The 25,405-nt window shown below is 34.1% G+C and overlaps 16 non-coding genes and 3 pseudogenes across 16 annotated transcripts; all 19 read left to right on the top strand.

Annotated features, from left to right (window-relative positions):
* Positions 1-861: 861 nt before the first annotated feature.
* On the top strand, positions 862-936 carry LOC112409947 (small nucleolar RNA SNORD113/SNORD114 family). Its single transcript, XR_003005284.1, has one exon. It is a non-coding gene; the product is annotated as a small nucleolar RNA SNORD113/SNORD114 family (small nucleolar RNA).
* A 1,998-nt stretch (positions 937-2,934) lies between these two features.
* LOC112409957 (uncharacterized) lies at positions 2,935-3,012 on the top strand (annotated as a pseudogene).
* A 1,305-nt stretch (positions 3,013-4,317) lies between these two features.
* Positions 4,318-4,392, top strand: LOC112409971 (small nucleolar RNA SNORD113/SNORD114 family). The gene has a single exon (XR_003005289.1). It is a non-coding gene; the product is annotated as a small nucleolar RNA SNORD113/SNORD114 family (small nucleolar RNA).
* A 2,077-nt stretch (positions 4,393-6,469) lies between these two features.
* Positions 6,470-6,544, top strand: LOC112409867 (small nucleolar RNA SNORD113/SNORD114 family). The gene has a single exon (XR_003005264.1). It is a non-coding gene; the product is annotated as a small nucleolar RNA SNORD113/SNORD114 family (small nucleolar RNA).
* A 2,207-nt stretch (positions 6,545-8,751) lies between these two features.
* Positions 8,752-8,825, top strand: LOC112410247 (small nucleolar RNA SNORD113/SNORD114 family). The gene has a single exon (XR_003005399.1). It is a non-coding gene; the product is annotated as a small nucleolar RNA SNORD113/SNORD114 family (small nucleolar RNA).
* A 1,724-nt stretch (positions 8,826-10,549) lies between these two features.
* Positions 10,550-10,622, top strand: LOC112409898 (small nucleolar RNA SNORD113/SNORD114 family). Its single transcript, XR_003005270.1, has one exon. It is a non-coding gene; the product is annotated as a small nucleolar RNA SNORD113/SNORD114 family (small nucleolar RNA).
* Positions 10,623-12,466: 1,844 nt separating this feature from the next.
* LOC112410159 (small nucleolar RNA SNORD113/SNORD114 family) lies at positions 12,467-12,537 on the top strand. The gene has a single exon (XR_003005356.1). It is a non-coding gene; the product is annotated as a small nucleolar RNA SNORD113/SNORD114 family (small nucleolar RNA).
* A 1,382-nt stretch (positions 12,538-13,919) lies between these two features.
* LOC112410086 (small nucleolar RNA SNORD113/SNORD114 family) lies at positions 13,920-13,994 on the top strand. Its single transcript, XR_003005325.1, has one exon. It is a non-coding gene; the product is annotated as a small nucleolar RNA SNORD113/SNORD114 family (small nucleolar RNA).
* Positions 13,995-14,649: 655 nt separating this feature from the next.
* On the top strand, positions 14,650-14,721 carry LOC112410139 (small nucleolar RNA SNORD113/SNORD114 family). The gene has a single exon (XR_003005347.1). It is a non-coding gene; the product is annotated as a small nucleolar RNA SNORD113/SNORD114 family (small nucleolar RNA).
* Positions 14,722-15,633: 912 nt separating this feature from the next.
* On the top strand, positions 15,634-15,708 carry LOC112410082 (small nucleolar RNA SNORD113/SNORD114 family). Its single transcript, XR_003005324.1, has one exon. It is a non-coding gene; the product is annotated as a small nucleolar RNA SNORD113/SNORD114 family (small nucleolar RNA).
* Positions 15,709-16,360: 652 nt separating this feature from the next.
* LOC112410214 (small nucleolar RNA SNORD113/SNORD114 family) lies at positions 16,361-16,433 on the top strand. The gene has a single exon (XR_003005376.1). It is a non-coding gene; the product is annotated as a small nucleolar RNA SNORD113/SNORD114 family (small nucleolar RNA).
* A 920-nt stretch (positions 16,434-17,353) lies between these two features.
* LOC112410091 (small nucleolar RNA SNORD113/SNORD114 family) lies at positions 17,354-17,428 on the top strand. Its single transcript, XR_003005327.1, has one exon. It is a non-coding gene; the product is annotated as a small nucleolar RNA SNORD113/SNORD114 family (small nucleolar RNA).
* Positions 17,429-18,536: 1,108 nt separating this feature from the next.
* On the top strand, positions 18,537-18,611 carry LOC112410161 (small nucleolar RNA SNORD113/SNORD114 family). Its single transcript, XR_003005357.1, has one exon. It is a non-coding gene; the product is annotated as a small nucleolar RNA SNORD113/SNORD114 family (small nucleolar RNA).
* Positions 18,612-20,139: 1,528 nt separating this feature from the next.
* Positions 20,140-20,212, top strand: LOC112410174 (small nucleolar RNA SNORD113/SNORD114 family). The gene has a single exon (XR_003005362.1). It is a non-coding gene; the product is annotated as a small nucleolar RNA SNORD113/SNORD114 family (small nucleolar RNA).
* An 885-nt stretch (positions 20,213-21,097) lies between these two features.
* On the top strand, positions 21,098-21,173 carry LOC112410270 (uncharacterized; annotated as a pseudogene).
* Positions 21,174-21,908: 735 nt separating this feature from the next.
* LOC112410114 (small nucleolar RNA SNORD113/SNORD114 family) lies at positions 21,909-21,983 on the top strand. The gene has a single exon (XR_003005336.1). It is a non-coding gene; the product is annotated as a small nucleolar RNA SNORD113/SNORD114 family (small nucleolar RNA).
* A 436-nt stretch (positions 21,984-22,419) lies between these two features.
* Positions 22,420-22,494, top strand: LOC112410109 (small nucleolar RNA SNORD113/SNORD114 family). Its single transcript, XR_003005334.1, has one exon. It is a non-coding gene; the product is annotated as a small nucleolar RNA SNORD113/SNORD114 family (small nucleolar RNA).
* Positions 22,495-23,407: 913 nt separating this feature from the next.
* Positions 23,408-23,483, top strand: LOC112410168 (uncharacterized; annotated as a pseudogene).
* An 867-nt stretch (positions 23,484-24,350) lies between these two features.
* LOC112410152 (small nucleolar RNA SNORD113/SNORD114 family) lies at positions 24,351-24,425 on the top strand. Its single transcript, XR_003005354.1, has one exon. It is a non-coding gene; the product is annotated as a small nucleolar RNA SNORD113/SNORD114 family (small nucleolar RNA).
* Positions 24,426-25,405: the final 980 nt, after the last annotated feature.

The raw sequence follows: 25,405 nt of genomic DNA on the forward strand, positions 1-25,405 counted from the left end.
CACCACCAGGGAAGCCCTATATAAAGATATTTTTGATAAATATCTTTCTTATTCTTATGTGTGAATTCAACAGTGACTATAACTAAAAGTATCTAAAAGTAAAAGTCGCATACTGGATTAATTAAAAAGGACCAAAGTTTATAACTACTTAGCTCCAAGTAACTAAAATATGCTTAAATTCTAGTTTAATTCTCCTTCTTCCTCCACAGAATGACAACAGGACAGCACACTTATTCATTTTCTAAGAAGCAAAATCTTGGCAGTTAGCTCTGTGAGTTAAGAACCTAGAGAAAAATAAGTAAGTAAGAATTGAAGTTCCTATCCTTGGGTAGGATGATTTGTTCACAAATATTTAGTGGTATTTCAAAAGAATCAATGTGTATAAAGGAAATAAAAATCCCAAATATGGACCAGTGATGGAAATATGTTATGAATCAAAAATTATGTTTAGTCTAACTCAGCAGTCGAATTCAGTAGTCGTTTCATTCATTTTTAGAACTACTTAATATTACATTTTATGTTCCTCCACAAATGACTTAAACATTTCCATATCGGTATAGCACTGGCTGGTAACTGTGTGGCAACCCACAAGCCCATGGAAGACTCTGTGTTTGAGAAGAGATTAAAGATGGTGCTTTCATCACTTTTCATTGAACCATCATTAAAACATGGGCAAACTAGATAAAAGTAACACCCAGATGGACCAATGGTGAATGTGGATTTGGTATGAAGCATGGATGTTGATTGATCACACATGTTCTCTGAGGTCCATTATAAAAGGAGATTTTGTTCCTGGATTTTTATGATTGTATTGTTATTCATGGATCAATTAATAAGTAAATACAGAAAGAACAACGTGTCTGGATCGATGATGAGTTCCATGGGGTATCTGAAACAGGAGTTTTGATTAAACCCATATGCAATTCTGAGGTCCGTTGCAAAGAGGCACATGGTTAAATTATTGCCTCTGTGGGAAATGAGCACATGGTACCTTGTGTTTGTACTTTTGTGGTTCTTGGGGATGGATTGTATTTTTATTATAAAGTTGAGCCATAAATAAGTGAAATGTATCAATGAATTTAAAAATATAATGAGTCATGTCCCTGTTATTAAGGAATGTAACGAAACATGGATTGTTATTAAAATCTAGCTGAGACTCTGACTCTTTACTATACATTAATAGTAGAGACTGTTACTGCTCTGGAAAGTGGTATATGTATGGTCATTTGTATATAACAGTTTTTGTTCTGTGGTGGTGGTGGGTTGCTGACTGGTTGTGGTATTAAGGAAATGCAAATGCATCTACTTGTATAAATACTTGTTTAAATAACCACGTAATTGAGAGCCAGAGACCACTGATGAGAATGTTTTGTAAGACAACACTTCTAATTAATCCAATCCTTTTTTTATTGATTTTTGTTAAAACAATAAAAAAAGAAGCAAGTCTGTTATTCTCAGTGGCAATGACCATAGATAGACATAAATTTTGTTCAGTGTTCTTGTCTAGTGGATAAGATCACAGATACTGATATGTTTGTATAAGAGAAAGAAGGTATAATTTTATATCTTAATCTATTTTTTAGGAAGTCAGCAAACCACAGACCAATTCAGAACACATGTTCTGATATCAGGATACTGACTCATCTTGTTTTCTGAGTCAGATATTCTAGGAAAAATTCTAAGCTCTTCTATTCTTTGAGAGGTACACCTGAACTTTTCCAAGTTCCAGTAATTTGATTCTGGGTTAGTGTCTAAACATTTTGAGTTTTCTTTAGAAAACTAAAGACATGATAATATTATTCCCTGAAAAATAAAATAAATCAGTAGGTGAATGAATCCATAAGTCCATATAGTGGAGGATCGGTGAGATTGTACCATGAAACATATTAAATATGTCCAATTCTGCAGAAGTCCAATAAGATGATCTTGGCTCTTCCTATGTAAGTAGCAGGTAAAGTCAGATATCTGTAATTGTAGTTTTAATTTTGTGTTGAACAATGAATTCGGTGGTATTCATATAATTTAATAGTAAAATTTAAGTAAGTAAATAAAAGAGTCCCATTCTTAGGAAAATGATGAGAATGTGTTATAGCAATTTGAAAAAAGCTAACTCTCTAGTTTTTGATAATAGGCTCTTATTTTTCTTTATAGAATGAACACCACACATCTGATTTAATCATTCTCTAAAGGTGAAGACCCTTCCTTCTGAGACTAAGGAGCTTAAAGACCGAAATAAGGAAACATCAATGTTGGTGTTCTAAGCTCCAATGGGGGTTATTAATGGGATCCCACTAAATTATTTCAATAAAATAAATAGTTAAATAGTACATGAAATTAAGGAATGCCAATTACCAGCCCATGATTGGAATGTGTCATAAACTAACATTTATGATTAATTTGACTCGGCCCAACTAAGGACCGTTACTAAAGTGATGGAGGGCATTTCACATATTTTCAGAGCAGTTTAACTTCCTACTTAATATTCTTGCCGCATTTGCTGAATCCATTTCTTCATTGATTAAGATCTCAGTTGTTAACTCTTTGAGGCTGGAGTACTTTGGAAGATGGCAGATGTCATTTTTGTCAGTTGTGGGCTAAGATGATAGGTCTGTGGTTGTTGATTACACTAGCTTTAACGTAAGGACGAATCAAGTGAAAGAGTAGCAGGTGGGCACTAATCTTAAGTAAAGGATTGATATGAAGCAAGCATGTTGATTAACCCCTACATGTAAAACAGAGCCTCACGGTGAAAAGTGACTGAGTCTATTCACTCTACATGAACAGGGACAACGAACAGAACTTGGTTGTATTTAAGGCTTTTGTTCTTAGTTTTGCGTCACCGAAGGTAATTGATTGTATAATTATTCGTGAATTCATGAATGAGTGAATCAGTTCAAGAAGGCATAAGTGGATGAAGAAATAGAAGGACATGCCTGGGTCGATGATGGGTGTTGGTGGAGGTATCTGAGTCAATAACTTTGATTAAGCGCTCTGTGTAACTTTGAGGTCCACTATGGAAAGAGAACTAGTAAATATTCTCTGTAGACATTAACTAGTAGTAGAAGTTAGGAAAAGGCAATACACTTGTTCCTGGGCTTTTGTGGTTCATGGATATGGATTGTATTATTGCAAGTGAATCAGTGCATGAATAAAGAAAGAAATGTACATCTGAAAAACGAAGAGATTTGCTCATGGAGCAATCAGTAGAGTACGATAAATTAAGTATTAATATTGATACAGTTCTGAAGTAGAATGAACAGGTTTAATCTGCAATCCTCTTTCACATGGAGCATATGAGTATCTGTGGTCAGGAGGCAATGTTTTGAGTTTTGGTAGTTTGCTATTTTTTAATTAGGAAAAGGAAAAGCGTTTGCATCAGTCAAAAATCTATTAAATCACCATGTACTTAACAGATGTTTATATTCGTGGATATCTGTAATCATTACAGATCTTAATCTTGGACTAAGTGGTGGAGTTAATAATGTTTATTATATTATTCATAACTAAGAATTCAATACTGGATTAGTAAAAAAATTACATTTTTGAGCCAAAGTTTATTGTTATCTAGCTGTCCTGGCTAACAATAATTTAAAAATTGAAATCTAGTCTAAATCTGCTTTCTTCCTCCCCAGAGTGAACACAGGACAGCTGATTTAATCATTTAATAAAGAATTGTTATCGCAAGCAAGGAGCAGCATAAAGTCTAATATAAGTAAGTCCCTTGGTTCACATTCTTTGTTTGAATAGTTTATTCATGAGTGTTAGCTGAAGAATTCCAAAGTAATAATTATGTACTACATACATGAAATATATAAAACACTTCAAGTATGGACCAATGATGGGAATGTGTTACAAACCCCAAATTATGTTTAATCTAAATCAGCACAACTGAGGTCATTTTAAAAGCAGATAGAAATTATTTAATTTATTCTCCTAGCTGTTTAATATTATTTTCTATTTTCTACCATGGTTGATTTCACCATTTGCATATGGGTAGAGGGGCTGATAACTCTTTGTGGGCAGCCCAGAGGTGATTCAGATGGTGGTTTCATTATTTTTTATGGGACCATCTTTGACATACAGATGAATTAAATAAAAGAGGGCCATGCAGGAAGCAATGCTGAATGTGGGTTTGATACAAAGCCGGGATGTTGATCCATCCACATGTGCAGGTTTGAGTTCCATTATAGAAGAAATGTCGTTTATTAGCTCTATAGGGTGAGAGCCTAAAATTCAAGGATCTTGTTTTTGGAATTTTGTGATTGTATTATTTGTGCATCAGAAAATTAATCAATAAATGAAAAAAAATTTCTAGCAAGTACCAGTGATGAATCTCATGGGGTTTGTGAAACAAGAATTTTGATTAAGCCCATCTGCAACTCTGAGGTCCATAACGAAGAGACATCTCATTATTCTTTTTGTGGGAAATGAGCGTACAACACCTTATTCTCAGGCTTTTTGGTTTGGGGTATGAATAGCATTATTAGAATAAATTTAGCCTATGAATAAAGAAATATATCAGTGAATGAGGAATAAGAGAGATATATGTGTACTACTTTTTAAGGCATGCAATGAAACTTTGATAATTACGAAAACAATTTTGAGATTTTTAGTCCCAGTAAATTAATAATCAAGGCTCTTATCATTTTTGTAAGGAGCATATGGTCATTTGCACACAAAACTCAATGTTTTTGTTTTGTGTGGAGACGAGTTGCCAATCAATCATTTTATTAAGGAAAGAGAAATACATTTACATAAATAGTTGATTGAATAAACTGTGTAATTGGGAGGGAAAGCATTGAATGATGATGAGACTCTTTTATTCAGCCACATTTGTGATTAATTCAATCTTTTTATGCAATTTTATGTTGCATACAAACAAACTTTTAAAGGAACAAGTTTGCTATTCTTTTGGGTGATGACATTAGGACAAATGTAAATATTATTCAATTGGGTAATGACATTAGGACAAATGTAAATATTATTCAAGGTACTTATCCAGTGTGGGTGGGTCACAGATATTGAAGTTTAATTATAAGTGAACAAATGTATACATTTGTATCTCAATCAATTTTTCAAAAAAGTCAGTCAATATTACCTCAATGGAAAGCATGCAATTGGATGTAAAGATTGCGATGCATCATGTTTTACACAACTGATGTCCACAGGAAGATAAAGAGTCATAGGCCTTTCCAATGGTGTACATAGACATTTGTAAATAGTAGTGTTTCAGTTCTGTTTTGATGATTATTTAAGCTTTTTGGAATTCTTTTAGAAAAATAAAGGGATGGTCTTATTATTCCATGAGTAATTAAATAAAGGAATTAGTGAGTGAATTAATAAATATATTAAGTAGGGTAAAGCTTGGACCATTGGTGAGATTGTGCCATGAGTTGAATCTCCCATGTATCCAATGCCACACAAATAAAGTTCAATAAAAAAGATGATCTTGGCTCTTCGTGGGTAGTAAGTAGAGAGACATATTCTTAATAATTATAATTATTTTTCTTCTGTTTACTGCTAGATCCAGTGGTGTTCATTGTATTATTTAAAATTAAAAATTACACAAGTTAATAAATATAAAGTAGAGCTCTCTCTTTCCAAATGTTGAGAATAGAATGCAAACCAAGGATTATTGTTACCTGATTATTGATGTTTAAAAATGGGTAATTGTAGATTGATTCTTTTTAAAATTTGCCTTTTACTGCTCAGAATGAACAACTCTACCATATTTGATTATTAGCCCATGGCAAAGATCTTGAGTTTTACTTCTTTGGATAAAGAGAGAAGAGATCTATGTAAGTAATAAAGTTCTTGTTCTACTTGGGGGCCTTGGTCATGGGTATCCACTGAGATGTTTTGAAGGAATAAATGGCTACATACACAAACAATTCAAGGTGGATGACCAACGGTTAAAGTGTGTTAGGAATTCAGAATTATGATTACTCCATTTCAATATTTCAGCATGACTGAATTTATTAGGACAATAAGATAAAAGGCATTTCACTCATTTTCAGAAAATTTTAATATTCCATTTAATTTTTTTACCACAGCGGATATAAACTTCTCCATTGGTATTGTTATAGACCATGAACTCACTGAGGAGGAGAATATACAAAAATGGAAAATTTTGCATTTTTCTTAGTTGTGGTATAAAATGGAAGTTCATTGTTCATCTTTAAAATATGGATGTTAAGTGAAAGAGGTCCAAGCATGGACGAATGGCTAATATGGAACTGATATGATGCAACGAAATGGATTCACTCCTATTTTCAATGCTGGGCTGCATTGCACAAAGAGAGCTACTTCTCTAGCTCTGTAGGAAGTGAATGTTCACAGACATATTCATATCTTCAAGGATCTTGGTTTTATTTTCCTAATTAATGGACATTATTGACTGTATTATTATTAATGAATCAATGAATAAGTCAAGAAAAATATATCAAACAAAGGCACAGAATACCAAGTCTGGATCAATGATGAGTATGCGTGGGGCATCTGAATAACATTTTGATTAAACCCAGTCTGTAACTCTGAGGTCCGTTGCATCTTTGGGAAATGTGCTTACGAAGTCAGAAATATTCAAGGATTGTGTTCTTGACCTTTTGTTGTTTATGAATATGGATTGTATTATTGTAAGTAAATAAATGTATGAATAAATGAATAGGAGGGCTACATCTTGTCCAATTATGAAAGGAGCTTATGAACCAAAAATGATTGTTAATACATTTCTGAAAATTTGAGTTCAATAAAATAGACCAAGGCTACTCCTCCTTTGGGAGCATAGATATATGTGAACATCAGTGTTGTTCTTGGTTGGTGGTGAGTTTCTGGTTGTATGTCTTACTTTAAGAATATTTACATAGCTGTACAATAATAATAATAAATATATTCAATAGTAATATAACAAATCATGATAAACATATTAATATAACATATTTAATAAGTAGTAGTTTAATATAATCAATAATGAAAAAATAAAATACAAATGATTAGATAGTTATTGAAACATACAAAAGGTCTAAGCATGAGAATATACTCATTATGAATCCTCTTGTGTTCATTGATTTTTATTTTTATAAAAGTAAATGCATGTTGTTGATGGTTTTTGTGAGTAATCATCAAATGGATAGATTAGTGTCTCTCAGCGCTTTTGTCAAGTGTTCTTAGGCTTCACCAATATTGGTGCTATTATTATAAGTGAGTAAAAGCATAATTTCATATCTCAATCTATTATTTAAAAGAGTACAAACTGTGGGCCCGTTAGGAGCATATGTAATATGTGAAGGAGCATGATTAATCCTGTTTTATCGCCTAGAAATCCACTTAAATAAAAAAGATCTGAGCCCCTCCATCTTTAAGGAAGGATCACATAGACCCCACTCTCTAAACACATCTTGCTGTTAACATTTAAGTTCAAACAGCCAAAAATAAAAATTTAGTTCCTTAGTAACACTAGGCACATTTCAAGCTATAAGTGGCCAGTGGCTACCATTTTGGTCATTGCTGATAGAGAAAGTTGCATGTAATAGTATTTAGTTTTGAATAGCAGATGGCTCTATCGGTTTGTATTTCCTTTCAAAAAAAAAAAAGTCTAGATAATTAAATTATGCTTAGAATTATTAAATAAATGAGTGAATAAATTAATCAATAAGTACATAGTTAAAGTATATGGCACCAAGGGGTCAGATTGTGTTTTGAAATAAGAATTTAAATTTATCACATTTTGCAAAAGTTTTCCCCATTAAAAAAATTATGTGGCCTTTTTGCGATTATGTAGGGGTATAGACAAATATTAATAATAGTTATAGTCCTTATATTGGGTGATAGATTAAAACACCTTCATAAAAACATTTAAGAAGTCTTCATTATTTTATTTCACACTAAAAATTAAGTCAATAGATGAAAAGGATACCACTGTTGGATGGGTTGATGAAAATGTGACACAAACCAATGTTTCTGGTTAATCTAGTAATGCAGAACTAACTTCTATTTTAAAAATCTAAGTTTACACTTTTCATTCTTTTAAAAATCTGCCTTTTCCTTCTGAATGAACACTCCACGTTGGATTCAGTCGTTGTCCAATGATGAAGATCTTAGCTGTTACTTCTGTAGGTAAGGAGCAATGTAAGTAACAATCAAAGTTTCTGTGTTTTGTTTGTATGGTTTGTTCATATGTGGTCACTGAGGTAGTTCAAGAGAACAAAAGGCTGTATACATAAAAACCAAATCCAAGAACTCCAAGTATGGACCAATAGTGAAGAATGTGTTATGGGCCAAGGAGTAGAAGGAACACATTTCAGCACCTCTGAGATTCACCTTAAAAAGAAATGAAAGGCATTTAATTAATTTTCAGAACGATTTGCTATTTCATATTATTTCTGCACTGCAGTTGTTTTTGTTTAAGCATTTCCATATTGTTAGAGATCCAGCCTATTAATTGTTTAGAGGAAGCTCTTAGAAGGTGGAACTTACTGTGTGTGTTCTAGATGTAGGGTACCATTGTGGTTTTTGGATGTTCACTACAACATGTTTAAAATTGGGTGAATTAAATGAACATGGCCCAATCATGGGTCATTTTTTGTGATGGTACTGAGATGAAGCAAGGCTACCCTTAGATCTAGTCTGAAAGCTCTGCCAGAAATCAGTCTTGAGACAATTATCATAGTTATATCAAGGATCCTGTTCTTGGGAGTCTGTGACTCATGGGAAAATGAAGGTATAAATAACAAAGAAAAAGAGTGCCGAGCCTGGACCAATGATGAGATTGGAGGGTGTCTGAATCAAAACTTTTGATTAAAGCCATCTGTAACTCTGAGGTCCATCATTTAAAAGTGGCCTTCTCTTTTTTTTCCTTATGGAAATGAGTGTAGAGCAGAAGTTCAGAATATTCAGGTGTCTTGATGACAGGTGTCCACACCTTCTGGGTATAGATTGATTTTCATAAGTAAATCAATGCATGAATAAATGAAGAAATGTAAAGATGGGTAAATGTAAAAGAAGCTGGGCCTGGACCAGTTATGAGAGTATGTAATGAAACATGGATTATTGTTATATGTTTCTGTAGCACTAAATTCCAGTGAAATATATACATAAAGGCTGTTTGCCTTCTTTTGGAAGGAATATGTATACAGATGTATGTAAGATTCAGAATTATTGTTTGATGTAGGTGGTTGTTTGCTGGTTGGTTGTTTTTACTTAGAGAAGGGAAAAATTACATAAATAAATGCTTATTAAATAATTATTTAATTGAAAAAAGAATGAGCAAAGCTCATCTTCAGAATGTGCCTTATGAGAAGAGTTATTATTAATCCAACTCTGTTCACTGAGCTTTATTAAAAATGATAAAAGCATCTAGTTTTTAAACCTCTGTGTAGTGAAATAGACATATGGAGACAATAAATATTATTCAAGTTTCCTATCTAATGTTAGTTAATTCCTAGATATTGATGTATTCTTACATGTAAATAGATGAAGTCCTAATCACAGTCAATAGTCTAAAAGGAGGCAAACATGGCTCAGTAAGAAGCAAGAATAATGACTAATCTTTATGTATACTACTAATCCTCTCTTCCTAGTTTAGGTATGAACATATAGACATGTACATGAAGATCATTTCTATTCTGGGTTGTTCATGGGTTTATCACTTTGTGTGTGCGTGTGTTTGTATATTTGAACATAGATCAAGTATTCCATGAATAATTCCATAAATGAATAAATAAAACAATGAACAATTGAATTAATATATGAGTAAGGTCAAGCATAGACCTTGGTGAGACTATGCCATAAATCACAGATTTTAAATTCAACCATTTCTACACAAATTAAGACCATTAAAAAACGGTTATCTAGGCTCTTACCTATGTGAGTAGGGGTCTATAGACAGATATGAGCAATAGTCATAGTTCTTATTTTTGAGTGATGAATTCAACAGTGTTCATTATATTATTTATAAGTAATAGTTAAATCAAGTAATAAAAAGGAGTGCTGTTCTCAGGTCAGTGATGAAAATGACACTTGAATCAACTTAATGATTAACCTAGTACCACGCAACTAATGTCCTTTTAAATCAATCTAATTCTGGACTGTTCATTCTTTTGAACATTGGCATTTGACTCCACAGAATGAAGACCGTGGCTGCTTTAATCAGTCTGTTTTGAGGAAGATCTTGACTGTTACATTTGGGGGTAAGGATTCTAATGACTAAACTAAAATAATAATAGTCAAAAGATCTTGGAGTGAATTTTTCATTAGTGTTTGTTGAATTATTTAGATTAGGAAGACGCAAGAGAGCTGGAAAGGGAAGCATAGAAAGCAAGGATGATAATTGATCCATACATACCTCAATGAGGGCCACTACAAAAAGAGATCTCATCTATTGAGAAAGATCTAGTTTATGGGAAAAGAGCCTATACACAGATGTTGGTCATATTCAAGGGTCTTGTTCTTGGCTTTTTTTAAATTCATGGATATTGATGTTATTACTGTTGGTGGCTCAATGAATGGATCAATGAACAAAGGTATAAATGAAGAAAAAAATTGCTTAGCCTGGATCGATGATGAGTACCCTGGGGTGTCTGAAGTCAAGGACTTTGATTAAACCCTATAACTCTGAGGTCCATTACAAAAAGATTCATTCCTCTTTATCTGTACAGGAAATGAACTTGTTCAAAGAGTTAAAAATATTCAAGAGTTTGTTCTTGTGCTTGGGTTTCTGAGTATTGTGTTTTCAGTAAATCAGTGCATGAATAAATCAAGAAAGTATACATGAATAAGGACAAAATGGTTTATTCCTGGTCCAAATACGGGAGAATGTAATGTAATATATGTGATATAAAAATCATTATTAATACATTTCTGAAGCACTGAGTTCCAGTAAAATAAATTGATTAAAGCTGACCCTTTTGAGTAAAGAGCGTTTCGATAAATGGGTGTAAGAGCTCATGCTGTTTTCCTGGGTTGGGTTGTTGGTTTTTGTTTTATTAAGAGAAGGGCAAAACATTTACTCAATTATTGATTAAATAACTACATAATTGAGAGTGGGCTTATACTTGGACCTATGTTGAGAATGTCACATGACAAGTTATGATTAATTCAATGATCTTCTACTTTTTAATTAAAAAAAGAACAAGAAAAAATGACCTGATCTTTTTTCTGTGCCTAATGAGCATATGCACAGGCATTAATATTGTTCTGTTTCTGTGGAGTCACAGTATTCATGTTATTATTATAAATGTATCAAGGAATAAGTTGATATTTTAATCAGTTCCTTGAAAGAAGGTAACGCATGGCCCAGTGAGGACCATGTGTTTTGAAACAAGGAGAGTGATTAATCCAGTTCTAACAGCTGCTCTCTAGATAAAAAATGTAGACCTAGGCTCTTAATTTTTGAAATGGTCAATATACTTAGAGAGGATTTCTCTTCCTGGCTTGTTGGTGCAATTACTTTAAAAAAATGGAAGATAAAATGACTCCATGTATAGCTATATACATACATACATATATAAAGATGGGACAAGCATGGACAATTGCTGAGAATGTGCTCGAATCTAAGACTCAGATTAACCGATTCTCTCCAAGAAAGGTTCATTTAGAAAGTTGTTGTAGCTCTTACCTGACTGGGTAGGGGACACACATAGTTCTTATTCTTTTGTCTGGTGTTGCTTTCAGAGGTGTTCATTATATTTGTTACATTTAATACTTGATTCAATCAATCAAGCAATATACCATGGAGAGTTTTAATATACAACAAGCACTTAAGGTTTATTCCTCATCAGTTGTTGACTTGAAGTCAACTAGAAAAATCTGAATCTAGCCCTTCCTATCTATCTATCTATCTATCTACCTAATCTAATCTGTCTATTTTCATATTTGCTTTGTACTCTACAGACTGGATGCACAATGATTCAATTAAGGACTATAGAAACTTACGTAAGTAGCAGTCAAAGTAATTGCTTCTGGTTTGGTGGTTTGTCATGGGTGTTAACTCTGTTATTGGAAGGGAATAAATGGCTACATGTACAAATTAAATGAATGGAGATCATGTGCGGGCCAATTCAGTACATCTGTGGTCAATTAAGGAGAAAAAAGAAAGACATTTTATTTATTTTCACAGTTAATTATTCAATTAATTAATTAATGTACAATGTATTATCAATTTTAATTTGAGTCACAGTTGATTTAAACCTCCCTCTATAAAGACATGGTTTTGTCACATTCAGACAGTAAAATGGGGTCAATATAAAGTATTGTATTAATTAATCTATATAGAAAACATTGTGGCCAATTAATGAAATATATATATATTGTCAGTGGGAAGTAATTCTATAGAGAAATGTTAGAGATATTCAAGGATCTTGTTTCAAGTTTTTATGACCTCCAGACATTTATTTTATTATTACTAGTGAATTGATGGCTTAATCAATAAAAACATGCAGACATGATTGAAGGTAATGAGGGCCAATCCTGGACCAATGGTGATGCTGGTGGGGTGTGAGTCATGGATGATGAGTACTTGTCTGGAACTCTGAGGTCCAACCCAGTAAGAAATCTAGTCTATACCATACATCCGTTAGAAATTATCCTGTGGACATATGTTAGTAATATTCAAGGATCTTGTTCTTAGTTTTTGTTATGGAATTTGATTCTGTTATTACAGGTGGATCAATGAAAGAATCAATCAGTAAATACAGTTGACCCTTGAACAACGTGGTGTAACCCCACGCAGTCGAAAGTCCTTGTACGGTTATCTCTGCTTCAGAAGCAAAGGAATTGATAAATGACTCACCCAAGGCCAGGAATCTTAAATAGTTTGGATAGAATCAGGACTCAAACCCTGGTTCTTTTCATACCACATGTTGTGATCTCTAATCAAACACAAATTTTTCCCACACTCAGTTAATTTAAAGATCCCTAAAATGAAAATACAGGTACTATATTTATTGAAAAAAATCCATGTACAAATGGACCCATGCAGTTCAAACCCGTGTTGTTCAAGGGTCAACTGTATACAAATAAATAAAGAGGGTGAAGCATTGTCCAATTATGATAATATGTCATGAAGTAAGAGAATCTGTTAATATATGTTAAAAACACTGATTCAATTAAGAAGGACATGGTTTTATGATATTTCTTTGGCTAATGGTTCTATAGAAAGTACAAGTAATAATTATTATTCCTGTTCTGGCTCAGTGGCAAGTTTGATGTTATTTTGAGGGAAATATCAATAAATATTACCCCAATTAATGAATACCTAAATTACTGATGTAATCAAATGTGAAATACAAGGATTAATGAAGATAATATCTCAGTTTTTTTTTTTTTAATCTTCTCTGCTTTGTACTTCTTAGAGTGGGTGCACCAAGCCAACTTAAATGTCTTGCATGATCGTGAGCTCTAAGTGTCAGAAATAGTCAAAGTTCTTGTCTTGTTTCTGGTGGTTTGTTTAGGACGTTAACTGTAATATTAAAAAATAGTTAAATATAATAAAAAAGGCCAAGCACGGCCCCCTAATAAATACGGAACTGACATGAAACGTTATATTGATGAATCAGTATTTGCAACCACGTAGGTGATTAGCGAAATGTAAATTCAAGGAGGCAAATGATTCTATAGAGACATGTTAGAGATTCTTTTTTCTTTGAGCTTTATTTAATTAATTAATTTTTTATACAGCAGGCTCTTATTAGTTGTCTATTTTATACATATTAGTGTGTACACGTCAATCCCAATCTCCCAATTCATCCCCCCACCCCCCCTGCGCTTTCCCCCCTTGGTGTCCATATGTTTGTAGAGATTCTTGAAGGTTTTATTTTCAAGGTTTTTTTGACTCATAGATATTTATTTTACAATTGTTGCTTTATTGGTAAGTTAATCGGTAAAGGAATGTAGAAGTGAATGAAGAAAAAGTGGGCTGAGCCTGGACCAATGATGACCACTGGTAGTGTATGAGTCACGGATGATGAATACTATGTGTCAAGAACTCTGAGGTCCATCACAATAGGAGACCTAGTCTATTTCCTCTGTTGGAAATTGCCATACTCACAGATGTTAGTAATATACAAGGATTGTGTTCTTGGTTTTTGTGTTCAAGAACTTTGATTTTATTCGTATAAACAGATAAATGAAATGAAGCACACTGTAAATTATGAAAGTTAATAAATCCCTAAGAGGCTGAAGAGCTGAAACGTGGAGAGCAAAGTCAATGCAGACAAGGTCTCAATTTTTTAAAACCACCTTCTGTGCTTTGTACTTCTCAGCATGGATACATTGGAGCTGATTTAAGGATTCATCTAAGGTCACAAGATGTCTGGCTGTCTCTGTGTTTGACACATAGAGACAAATGTGAGTTTTTATGGGTAAACACCCTATTTGAAAAGTATGAAATATAAGCAAAGAATGCCAGACGTGGTCCGTTGATTAACAATGCAGCATTATATTGATTACTTCCTATATGAACCTTTGAGGGTAATTAATGAAAGAGCTATATCAGTGTAGTAAACGATTCTATAGACAGAAGTTAAACTATTCAAGGCCTATGTTCTAGGTTTTTTGTGCTTCATAGGTATCCATTTTATTCCTATTAGAGAATTTGTTGAATTAATTACTAAACAAAGGTAGATGAGAGTGGGGAAGAAAAGAGGCCAAGCCTGGAGCAGTGATGACCACTGGTGGCATATGCATCGTGGATGATGCATACGTGTCTGGAACTCTGAGGTCCAATATAAAAAAGAAATCTAGTTTATTGCCTCTGTTGGAAATGATCCTATAGACAGATTTAGGATTTATTTTATAAAGCTCATGCTCAGGGGTCATTGTGTTTATGGATTTTGATTCTATTATAATAAATGGATCAATAAAGAATCAATGTACAGATGTAACTAAATAAGATGAAGAGGTGAAGCATCGTCCAATTATGAAGAAATTTAAGGCTAGAGATAATATTAATAAATATGGAAACACTAAGTCAGTTAAGAAATAAATGGTTCAAGGGTGTTTCCTCTAGCTAAGGATGTTATAGATAATATAAATAATGGCCAGTATTTACTCTGGGTTAGTAGAAAGTTCAATGTGGTTTGTTTTCTTAGGAAAAAGTTATATATTACCCAATTCATATATAACATAATCACTGAAAATTAAATGTAGATACAAAGATCAGTAGAGGAAACATCTCAATCATGTTATCATCTACTCTGCATTCTGTGCTTTAGAATGGACACGCTTTAGCTGATTTAAACACATGTCTTGGTCAACAGTCTCTGAATTTGCCTGTACATGGAAACCAACGTGAGTAATAGTCAGTGGTCTCATCTTACTGTGGGTAGTTTGTTTAGGGTATTCTTTGAAATATTAAAAAAAAATTCACTATAAGAAAAAATACTAACCATGGTCCAGTCATTAAACTGGAAATGTATGAATCATTCTGTCGATTAATCTATCTTTAGAATAATGAGGGTGATTAATGAAAGAAGTGTACTCAATTAGGCAGCGGTTCTAAAGAAAATTATAAAGATACTGAAGGCTCTTGTCCTTGAGCTTTTGTGACTCATAGATATTTATTTAATTACCATCAGTAAATTGATAAATTAATCACTAAACAGAAGTAGATGGGAGGAAGAAAAAGAGTCGCAAAACTGGACCAATGATGACATCTGGTGGCGTAGGAGTCATATACGATGAATACCATGTGTCTGGAAGTCTGAGGTCCAACACAAAACAAAATCTAGTCTGTTTCCTCTCTTGCAAATCATCCCTATAAACAAGGATATTGTTCTTCTAATTTTGGATCCATGAATTTCTATGTTATTAATATAAATAGATCAATGATAGAACCAATAAACAAAGTATAACTAAATAAAAACAAGAATGAAGCCTTATCAACCATGAGTATATGTGGTGAGGCAAGAAGTACTATTAATATAAATTGAAGAAACTGATGCATATTAATAAATGGATGGACCAAGGGTGTTAGCTCTTTTTCTAAGGATCATGTCATTATATTCACATTTATGCTTATATATGTGTATAAATCATGGAAAATAATAAATACCTTTGTGACTGAGTAAATGAAATGAGGAAAACAAGGACCAATTTAGAGAAAGTCTCAATTTTTTTCTATCATCTGCTCTGCTCTGTACTCCTCAGAATGGATGCACGCTAGTGGATTTAAGCATCTTTCATGGTCATGTGCTCTATAGACCAATGTGAGTAATGCAGTAAGCAAATTCATGTCTTTGAGAGCTTCTTTTTTTCCTCAAATAGTCACTGTATTGTTAGAAGTGTGGAATAGAATTAATATTAGTAACAATGAGTTAATCAATGAACTTATGCAGATGAGAATGAAGAAATAGAGGCCCATGTATGGACCAATGATGATGACTGATATCATATGAGTCATGGATGATGAATACTACGTGTCTGAAACTCAGGTTCAGTTAAAAAAAGGAATATAATCTGTTGCCTCTATTTGGTATTACACAACAGACAAATATTAGGAAAATAAAAGAGCAATTTTCTTGTTTTGTGTTCATGAATTTTGATTTTACTTTAAAAAAATAGCCCAAAGAAATAAGTATAAGTGTAAGTATAAATAAGTTAAGATGAAGAAGCATATTCACTCTTAATATATGTGGTAAGGCAATAAAAGCTATTAATATTGATTGAAAATACTGAAGTCCATTTGGAAATGTAAATGGTGCAAATGTCTTACCTCTTTGGCTAAGAATGATATAGAAAATGATTAACAGTCAAAGTTCTTATTCTATGGTAGTACCAGGTTTGATATTGTTCTCTTTTCTAAGAGAAAAATAGGAAATATGACCTGAATTTATTATATTCCTAAATGACTGACTAGATGAAGGTGGAATGTGTGGATCAATAATGAGTATCTCAATGTTGTTATTATCTCTCCTGCTTTTTACGCCTCAGAATGGATACACTGGAACCTATTTATGTATTTGGCCATGATCAGGACCTCCATGGATGCCCCTGTGTGTAAGAGCATGAAGACCAATGTGAACAACAGATTCCTCTCATGGTTTAGGTGGTTTGTATAGGATATTCAGTGTGATACTAAAAATTATTAAATATATTCAAAGATGGCCAAACATGGCTTAATGATTACCATGGAATTGACATGAAACTTTGTGTTGATTAATCGATATTTGCCACAATGAGGATGATTATTGAAATAAGTACATTCCATGAGGCAAAAGATTCTATAGGCAGAAGTTAGTATTTAAGATCCTGTCCTTGAGTTTTTTGACTCACAGATATTTATTTTATTATTATTAATGAATTAATAAAGTGATCAGTAAACAAATGTCGATGAGAATAAAGAAAAAGAGTCTAAGCTTGGACCATTGATGATGACTGATGGCATATGAGTCGTATATGATGAATACTGCGTGTCTGAAACTCTGAGGTCCAGCAAAAGAAATCTAGTCCATTTCCTCCGCTGGAAGTGTTCCTATAGACAGATGTCAGGAATATATAGGGACCTTGTTTTATTCTTTGTGGTTCACGAGTTTTTAAAAATATTATTATAAAATGTTACTGGCCGAATAAACAAGTATATAAGTGACTAAAGATGAGGAGGGTTAAGTACTGTTCATTACTTAAATACATAGTAAAGAGAAATAATATTAATATAAGTTAGAATGGATAACTAACAGATCAAGTATATTATGCATTTTTGCGTAAGGATGATATAGACAGTGATACGTAATATTCAGTTATTGATCTGAGTCTATTGCAAGCTTGATGTTTGTTTTATTAAGGAAAAAACAAATCAATATTACCGTAAATTAATAAATACCTAAATGACTACGTATATGAATGGTGGAAAGTATGGATCAATGGAGAGAATGTCAAACTTTTTATCACCTGCTCTGCTTGGTACTATTCAGAATTGATGCCCCAGCTGATTTCAGCTTCTGCTGTGATCAAGATTGTCCTATTGCCTCTGTATTAGAAAGAGACAAAGGTGAGTAATGGTCAAGTTTGTCATCTTAGATTGGGTCATTTGTTTAAAGGTATTCATTGAATTATTAAAAGTATTAAACAGGGCTTCCCTGGTGGCGCAGTGGTTGGGAGTCCGCCTGCCGATGCGGGGGACGCGGGTTCGTGCCCCGGTCCGGGAAGATCCCACATGCCGCGAAGCGGCTGCGCCCGTGAGCCATGGCCGCTGAGCCTGCGCGTCCGGAGCCTGTTGCTCCGCGGCGGGAGAGGCCACGGCAGTGAGAGGCCCGCGTACCGCAAAAAAAAAAAAAAAAAAAAAGTATTAAACATAATAAAAAAGTTAACTATGGCCCAGTGATAAATATGATATGAAACATTATGTTGAGCCATCAGTATTGCGCACCACTGAGGTTGGTTAATAAAGAGAATCAGTCCACGTGTGAAATAGTTCTATAGACAGATGTTGGGAATATTCAAGGATCCTATTCTTGGATTTTGTGAATTATGTGTTTATTTTATTGTTATTAATAAATTAATGATTTACTTGATAAATGAATGAGGAAAAAGACAGCCAAACCTGAACCAATGAAGACAACTGGTGGTGTATGTGTTGTGGATGATGAATAATATGTGTCTGGAACTTTGAGGTCCAACACAAAACGTAATTCGTCAAATACCTGTGTTGGAAATGATCTTGGAGGCAGATATTAGAAATGTACAGAGATCATGTTCTTACCCTGGATTCATTGATTAAATTTATTATTGTTAATGAATGGATGAATGATATTACTGTTGAAGAAGTATCAATAAATAAAGGACCATTAAAGAAATAATAAATAAACAGATAAAAAGAGAGTGAAGCATTGTTCAACTGTGAGCATTTGTGGTGAGGCAAGAATTACTATTAATAAAAATTGAAAATATTGATGCCTCTTTAGAAATAAATGTATCAAGAGTGTCACCTCTTTGGATAAGGATCATATAGATTCATAATTAGAGTCAATTTTATTTTCTAGATCAGTCTCAAATTTAAGGTTGTTCCTTTTGTTAAGAGGTAAAATCTAAATTATGAAAAATTAATAACTACCTAAAGGACTGAACGAATATATTGTGAAAAGGAAAAATCCATTCAGACAAGGTCTCATTTTCATAAATTTATTTTATTTATTTATTTTTTGCTGCGTCGGGTCTTTGTTGCAGAGCGCGGGCTTTCTCTAGTTGCGGCGAGCGGGGGCTACTCTTCGTTGTGCTGCGCAGGCTTCTCATTGCGGTGGCTTCTCTTGTTGTGGAACACGGGCTCTAGGCGCACGGGCTTTAGTAGTTGTGGCACACGGGCTTAGTTGCTCCGTGGCATGTGGGATCTTTCCGGACTAGGGCTCAAACCCATGTCCCCTGCATCGGCAGGAGGATTCTTAACCACTGCGCCACCAGGGAAGCCCAGTCTCATTTTTAAAACATCATCTACTCTGCTTTATATTCCTCAGAATGGACCAGTCGAGCTGATTGGAAAATTCTCTTGTGGTCACGTTCTCTGGTTGTCTCCACGTCTTTGGTGTGTAGAGACCAATGTGAGTAATAACGTTCATGTCTTCATTTGAAACATTTTTTTAAAAAGTGTACTTATTGGCCATCCATGGCCAGTGATAAATATGGGATTATTCCCAATAGTATTTATTAATCAATTTATGGTATTGTAAGAGTAATTAATGAAAGAGAGATATCAATGTGATAAATGATTCTATGGACAGAAGTAAAATAGTCAAGGTTCTTATTCTTAAATTTATCTTATTTATTTATTTATGGCTGTGTTGGGTCTTTGTTTCTGCGTGAGGGCTTTCTCTAGTTGTGGCAAGCGGGGGCCACTCTTCATTGCGGTGCACGGGCCTTTCGCTATTGTGGCCTCTGTTGTTGTGGAGCACAGGCTCCAGACGCGCAGGCTCAGTAATTGTGGCTCACAGGCCCACTTGCTCCGCGGCCTGTGGGATCTTCCCAGACCAGGGCTAGAACCCGTGTCCCCTGCATTGACAGGTAGATTCTCAACCACTGCACCACCAGGGAAGCCCCAAGGTTCTTATTCTTTGTTTTTATGTGAATCATGGGGTTTTAAAAATTAATATCAGTGGATAAGAAATTAATTAATGAGCTACTGTACAGGGGGATGAGCAAAAAGAGGCTGATATGTGGATCGATGATGACCGCTGGTGGAGTATGAGTCGTGGATGATGACTACTTCATTCTGGAATCTGAGGTCCAATCAGAAAGAAATATAGTCTGTTGCCTCTGCTTGAAATCCTATAGACTGATTTTAGGAATCTAAAGGGACTATTTTCTTAGACTATTTCTGTGAATTTTGATTCTTTTATTGTAAATGGATCAATTAAAGAATCAGTGTACAAATATAAAACAGCGAGGACACTGAGCATGAAGCATATGCACTCTTGAGGTATGGGGTCAGGCAATGGGAACTGTTAAAATGTGCTGAGAATACTGAATGCCGTTACGAAAAATAAGTGGTTCGAGTGCCTTACCTCTTTGGCTCATGCTAATAGAGACGTTCTTATTCTGAGTCCATAGCGAGTCTGATCTTATTCATTTTTTAAAGAGGAAATTTGTTAAGCATTATCCCAGATTAACATATTACTAAATGATTGACTAAATGTAAGGTGGAGTGCGCAGAACAATGGAGATAATGTCTTGATCTTGTTATATCTGTTTTGCTTTGTACTTCTCAGAAAGAGGACCCTGAACGCAGGAGCTCATGGGAGCATCTCTGTGTAGGAGCATTAAGTCCAGTGTGAGTAATAATCAAAGTTCTTGTCCTGGTTTGGGTGATTTGTTCAGGGTATCCCTGTAATAATTAAAAATGTATTAAATATAAGAAAAAAGACCAACTATGGTCCAGCGATTAAATTGGAAGTGTCTGAAACATTATGTTGATTAATGTTTTTACAACAATGATGATTAATGGAAGAGGTATATTCAATTAGGCAATGATTCTAAAGATAAATGACAGGGATACTGAAGGCTCTTGTCCTTGCATTTTTGTAATTCACATACATTTACTTAATTTTTATTAGTAGGTTGATGAATTAATGTATAAACAACTGTAGAGGAGAATGAAGAAAAAGGGGCCCAACCCCAGATCAGTGATGATGTCTGATGACCTAGGAGTCTTAATACGATGAATGCCACATGTCTGGAAGTCTGAGGTCCAACACAAAACAAAATCTAATCTGTTTCCTCTCTCACAAATGATCCTGTGGATCGATGTTAAGAGTTTACAAGGATACTGTTCTTGTAATTTTGGATTCATGGACTTATATATTATTAATATAAATCGATCAGTGATAGAGCCAATAAACAAAATACAAATAAATAAAAATGAGGATGATGCTTTGCCCACCTATGAATATACACGAGAGGCAAGAAATACTATTAATATAAACTGAGGAAACTGATGCATGTTGAGAAATAAATGGACCAACGGTGTTACCTCTTTTCCTAAGGATCATACACACACTGACCTTGATAAGTAATACCTAATTTTATAGGCCTGGGTCTGTCTCAGTAGAGGATGTCAATCTTGTTTCATATGTATATATATCTCATATGTACATATATTCAGAAAAATTAATAAATACCTTTGTAAATGAAAAAATGAAATGATGTAAACAAAGACTGATGTGGATCTTCTTTTGAAAGGTCTAGATTTTTAATCACCCGCCTCATCTTGTACTCCCCAGAATCGACACACTCAAGCTGATTCAAGCATTGTCTATGGTTTCCTCTGTGTGTTAAGAGCCTAGAGATGAATGTGAGTAAAGGTTAAGTTCTTGTGTTTAAGAAGGTTTTTTTAAAGGGTATTCACTGCACTGTTAAAAGTGTGAAATATGATCCAAAACACCAGTCCTAGAAAATGTCCAGAGAATGAAGAAACAGAGGCTCAGGCGTGGACCAGTGATGACCGTTGGTGGAGTATGAGCCATGGACGATGACTACTTTGTGTCTGAAACTCTGAGGTCCAATCAAAAAGGAAATATAATCTGTTGCCTCTGTTTGAAGTGATCTTATGGAAAGATGTTAGGATCGTTTTTTTAAGGATCATATTATATTTATATTTATGCTTATATATGTGTATAAATTATGGAAAATAATAAAAACTTTCATGTCCGAGTAAATAAAATGAAGAAAGCCAGGACCAATTCAGAGAACGTCTCAAATTTTTTTTTTCTGCTCTGCTCTGTACTCCTCAGAATGGACGCATGCTGGTGGGTTGAAGCATCTTGCACGGTCCTGTGCTCTATAGACCAATGTGAGTAATACAGTATAAATTCATGTCTTTGAGAGTTTTTTTTTCTCAAGTATTCACTATATTGTAAAAGTGTGAAATATAATATCAGTCACTTAATGAGTTAATCAATGAACTATGCCGATGAGAATAAAGAAATAGAGACCCATATATGGACCAGTGATGATGACTGATATCGTATGAGTCATGGATGATGAATACTATGTGTCTGAAACTCTGAGGTCCAGTAAAAAAAGAAGTATAATTTGTCACCTCTATTTGGCATGCTATTACTGACAAGTATTAGGAAAATAAAAGAACATTTTCTTTGGTTTGTGTTTATGAGTCTTTGATTTTATTGATACTGTAAAAATTAGCCCAAAGAAATAATCAATGTACAAGCCTAAATAAGTTAAGATGAAGAAGCTGAAGCATATTCACTCTTAATATATGTGGTGAGTCAATAAAAACTATTAACATTGATTGAAAATACTGAAGTTCATTAGGAAATGTAAGTGGCTCAAATGTCTGACCTCTTTGGTTGAGAATGATACAGACAGTAAATAACCATCAAAGTTCTTATTATTGGTCTGTGTCAAGCTTGATGCTGTTTTGCTTGTTAAGAATAAATTAATAAACATGACCCCAATGTACTGTTTTCCTAAGTAAGTGACCACGTGAAAGTTGAAATGTACGTATCAGTGGAGTGTCTGTCAATCTTCTTAACATCTTCTCTGCTTTGTATTCCTCAGAATGGATGCACCTGAATTGGTTAAGCATTGACCATGATCAGGAACTCTGCTGGTTGTCCTGTGTATAAGTACATGTGGTCCATGTAAGTAATTGTCAAATTCTTCTCTTGGTTTGGGTGTTCGTTTATTCGCTGTGATGATAAATAAATGTGTTCAAAGAAGGCTAGTCATGGTCTATGGATAAATATAGAATTGACATGAGATGTTATGTTGCTTAGTAGGTATTTGCCTCAATGAAGATGATCAATGAAAGAAGAATATTCAATGAGGCAAATGATTCTATAGATAGATATTAAGGATATTAAGGATCTAGTAGTCCTTGAGTATTTGTGATTCACAGATATTTATTTTATTATTATTGATGAATTGATCAGTAAATATAGATCAGAATGAAGAAAGAGTCCAATCGTGGACCGATGATGACGGCTAGTGACGTATGAGTTGTATACGATGAGTACTTGTGTGTCTGAAACTCTGAGGTCCAGCACAAAGAAATCCAGCCCATTCCTCCTGTTTAAAGTGATTCTATAGACAGATGTCAGGAATATACAAAGATATTGTTCTTGATGTTTGTGTCTGTGAATTTTACAAAACCTTATTCTAAAAGAATAAATGGCAGAATAAATAAACAAATGTGTAAGTAAAAATGAAGAGGCTGAAGTATTGTTCATCTTTAAAGTGTATAGTAAAGAAAATAATACTAATATAAATTGAAATCAATATTAAATGGATCAAGTGTATTACATCTTTGACCAAGGATGGTATAGACAGTGATATGTACAGTTTTTGATCTGAGTGAGTTACAACTTTAATGCTGAATTTGTTAAGAGGAAAATAAATAAATATTACCATTAATCAATAAATACCTAAATGACTATGTATCTGGATGGCGGAGACAATGAATCAATGGAGAGAATGTCTCCATCTTTTTATTTTCTTCTCTGCTTGGTACTATTCAGAATGGATCTTCCAAGCTGATTAAGATCGTCACGTTGCTCCCGTGTCAGGAAAGAGACAAAGGTGAGTAACGGTCAAAGGTCAAAGTTCTTGTCTTGGTTTGGGTTATTTGTTTAAAGGTTTCACAGTATTATTTAAAAAAATAATAAATATAATTAAAATGAACTATGTCTAAATTTAAAAATCATATGAAATATTATGTTATTTAATCAACATTGAAATTCACTGATCAAAGAGATAAAGTCTACATGGGATATGGCTCTATATACTATGCTTGGGATATGCAAATATCTTGCTTTTGGGTTTTGGAATCATGTATTCATTATATTATTATCAGTGAATTAATTTGATTTACTTAATACAGATGCAGAAATGAATGAGGAAAAAGAGAAACATATACCGGTGATGACAACTGGTGGCATATGAGTTATAAACGATGAATACTACGTGTCTGGAACTCCGGGGTCCAACACAAAACATAATTAGTTGAATCTCTCTTTTGGAAATGATGCAGTAGACCAGCGGTCCCCAACATTTTTGGCACCAGGGACCGGTTTCGTGGAAGACAATTTTTCCACGGATGGCATGGAGGGAGATGGTTCACGCGGCAATGCGAGCGATGGAGAGCAGCGATGGGGAGTGGCAGACGAAGCTTCGCTCGCTCGCCCGCTGCTCACTTCCTGCTGTGCAGCCCGGTTCCTAACAGGCCTTGGACCAGCACCGGTCCACAGTCTGGGGGTTGGAGACCCCTGCAGTAGACAGATGTCAGAAATATACAAATACTGTGTTCTTATTTTGAGTTCATAGATTTAGATTTATTATTACTAATGGATTGACGGTAGAATAAAATAGAAGTAAATAGATAAAGAAGAATGTTAAGCATTGTCCAACTATGAACATATGTGGTGAGGCCAGAAATATTACTCATAAAAATGGAAGAAGACACTGCTGCCTCCTAAGAAATAAATGAATCAAGGATGTTACCTCTGTGGCTAAGAATCACGTAGGCTGATGAATAAGAGTCAGTTTTATTTACTGGATCAGTTTCACGTTTGAGAGAGTTTCCTTTGTTAAGAGAAAAAAAAATCTATATCATGAAAAATATATAAATACCTAAATGACTGAGTAACTGGATGGTGGAAAGCAGGGATCAATGGAAGTAAGGTCTCAATTATCTTTATCATCTGCTCTGCTCTGTAGGCCTCAGAATGGACACACCTGAGCTGATTTAAGCATCTTCCATGGGTACCAGGTCTACGGTTGCACCCGTGTGTTAGGAGCATACAGACCAATGTGAGTAACAGTCAAAGTTCTTGTCTTATTTTAGTGTTTTTAAAAAAAACATATTCCCTGTATCATTATGAAGTATTAATGTGAAGTATAATTGCATAAGGCTAACTATAGCCCAGTGACAAATGTGGAATTGATTATATAAATATGGGGTTGATTA

This window comes from Neophocaena asiaeorientalis, unplaced genomic scaffold, assembly GCF_003031525.2.
Source record: "Neophocaena asiaeorientalis asiaeorientalis breed wild unplaced genomic scaffold, Neophocaena_asiaeorientalis_V1.1 scaffold476, whole genome shotgun sequence".
In the NCBI taxonomy this organism is placed as follows: Eukaryota; Metazoa; Chordata; class Mammalia; order Artiodactyla; family Phocoenidae; genus Neophocaena; species Neophocaena asiaeorientalis.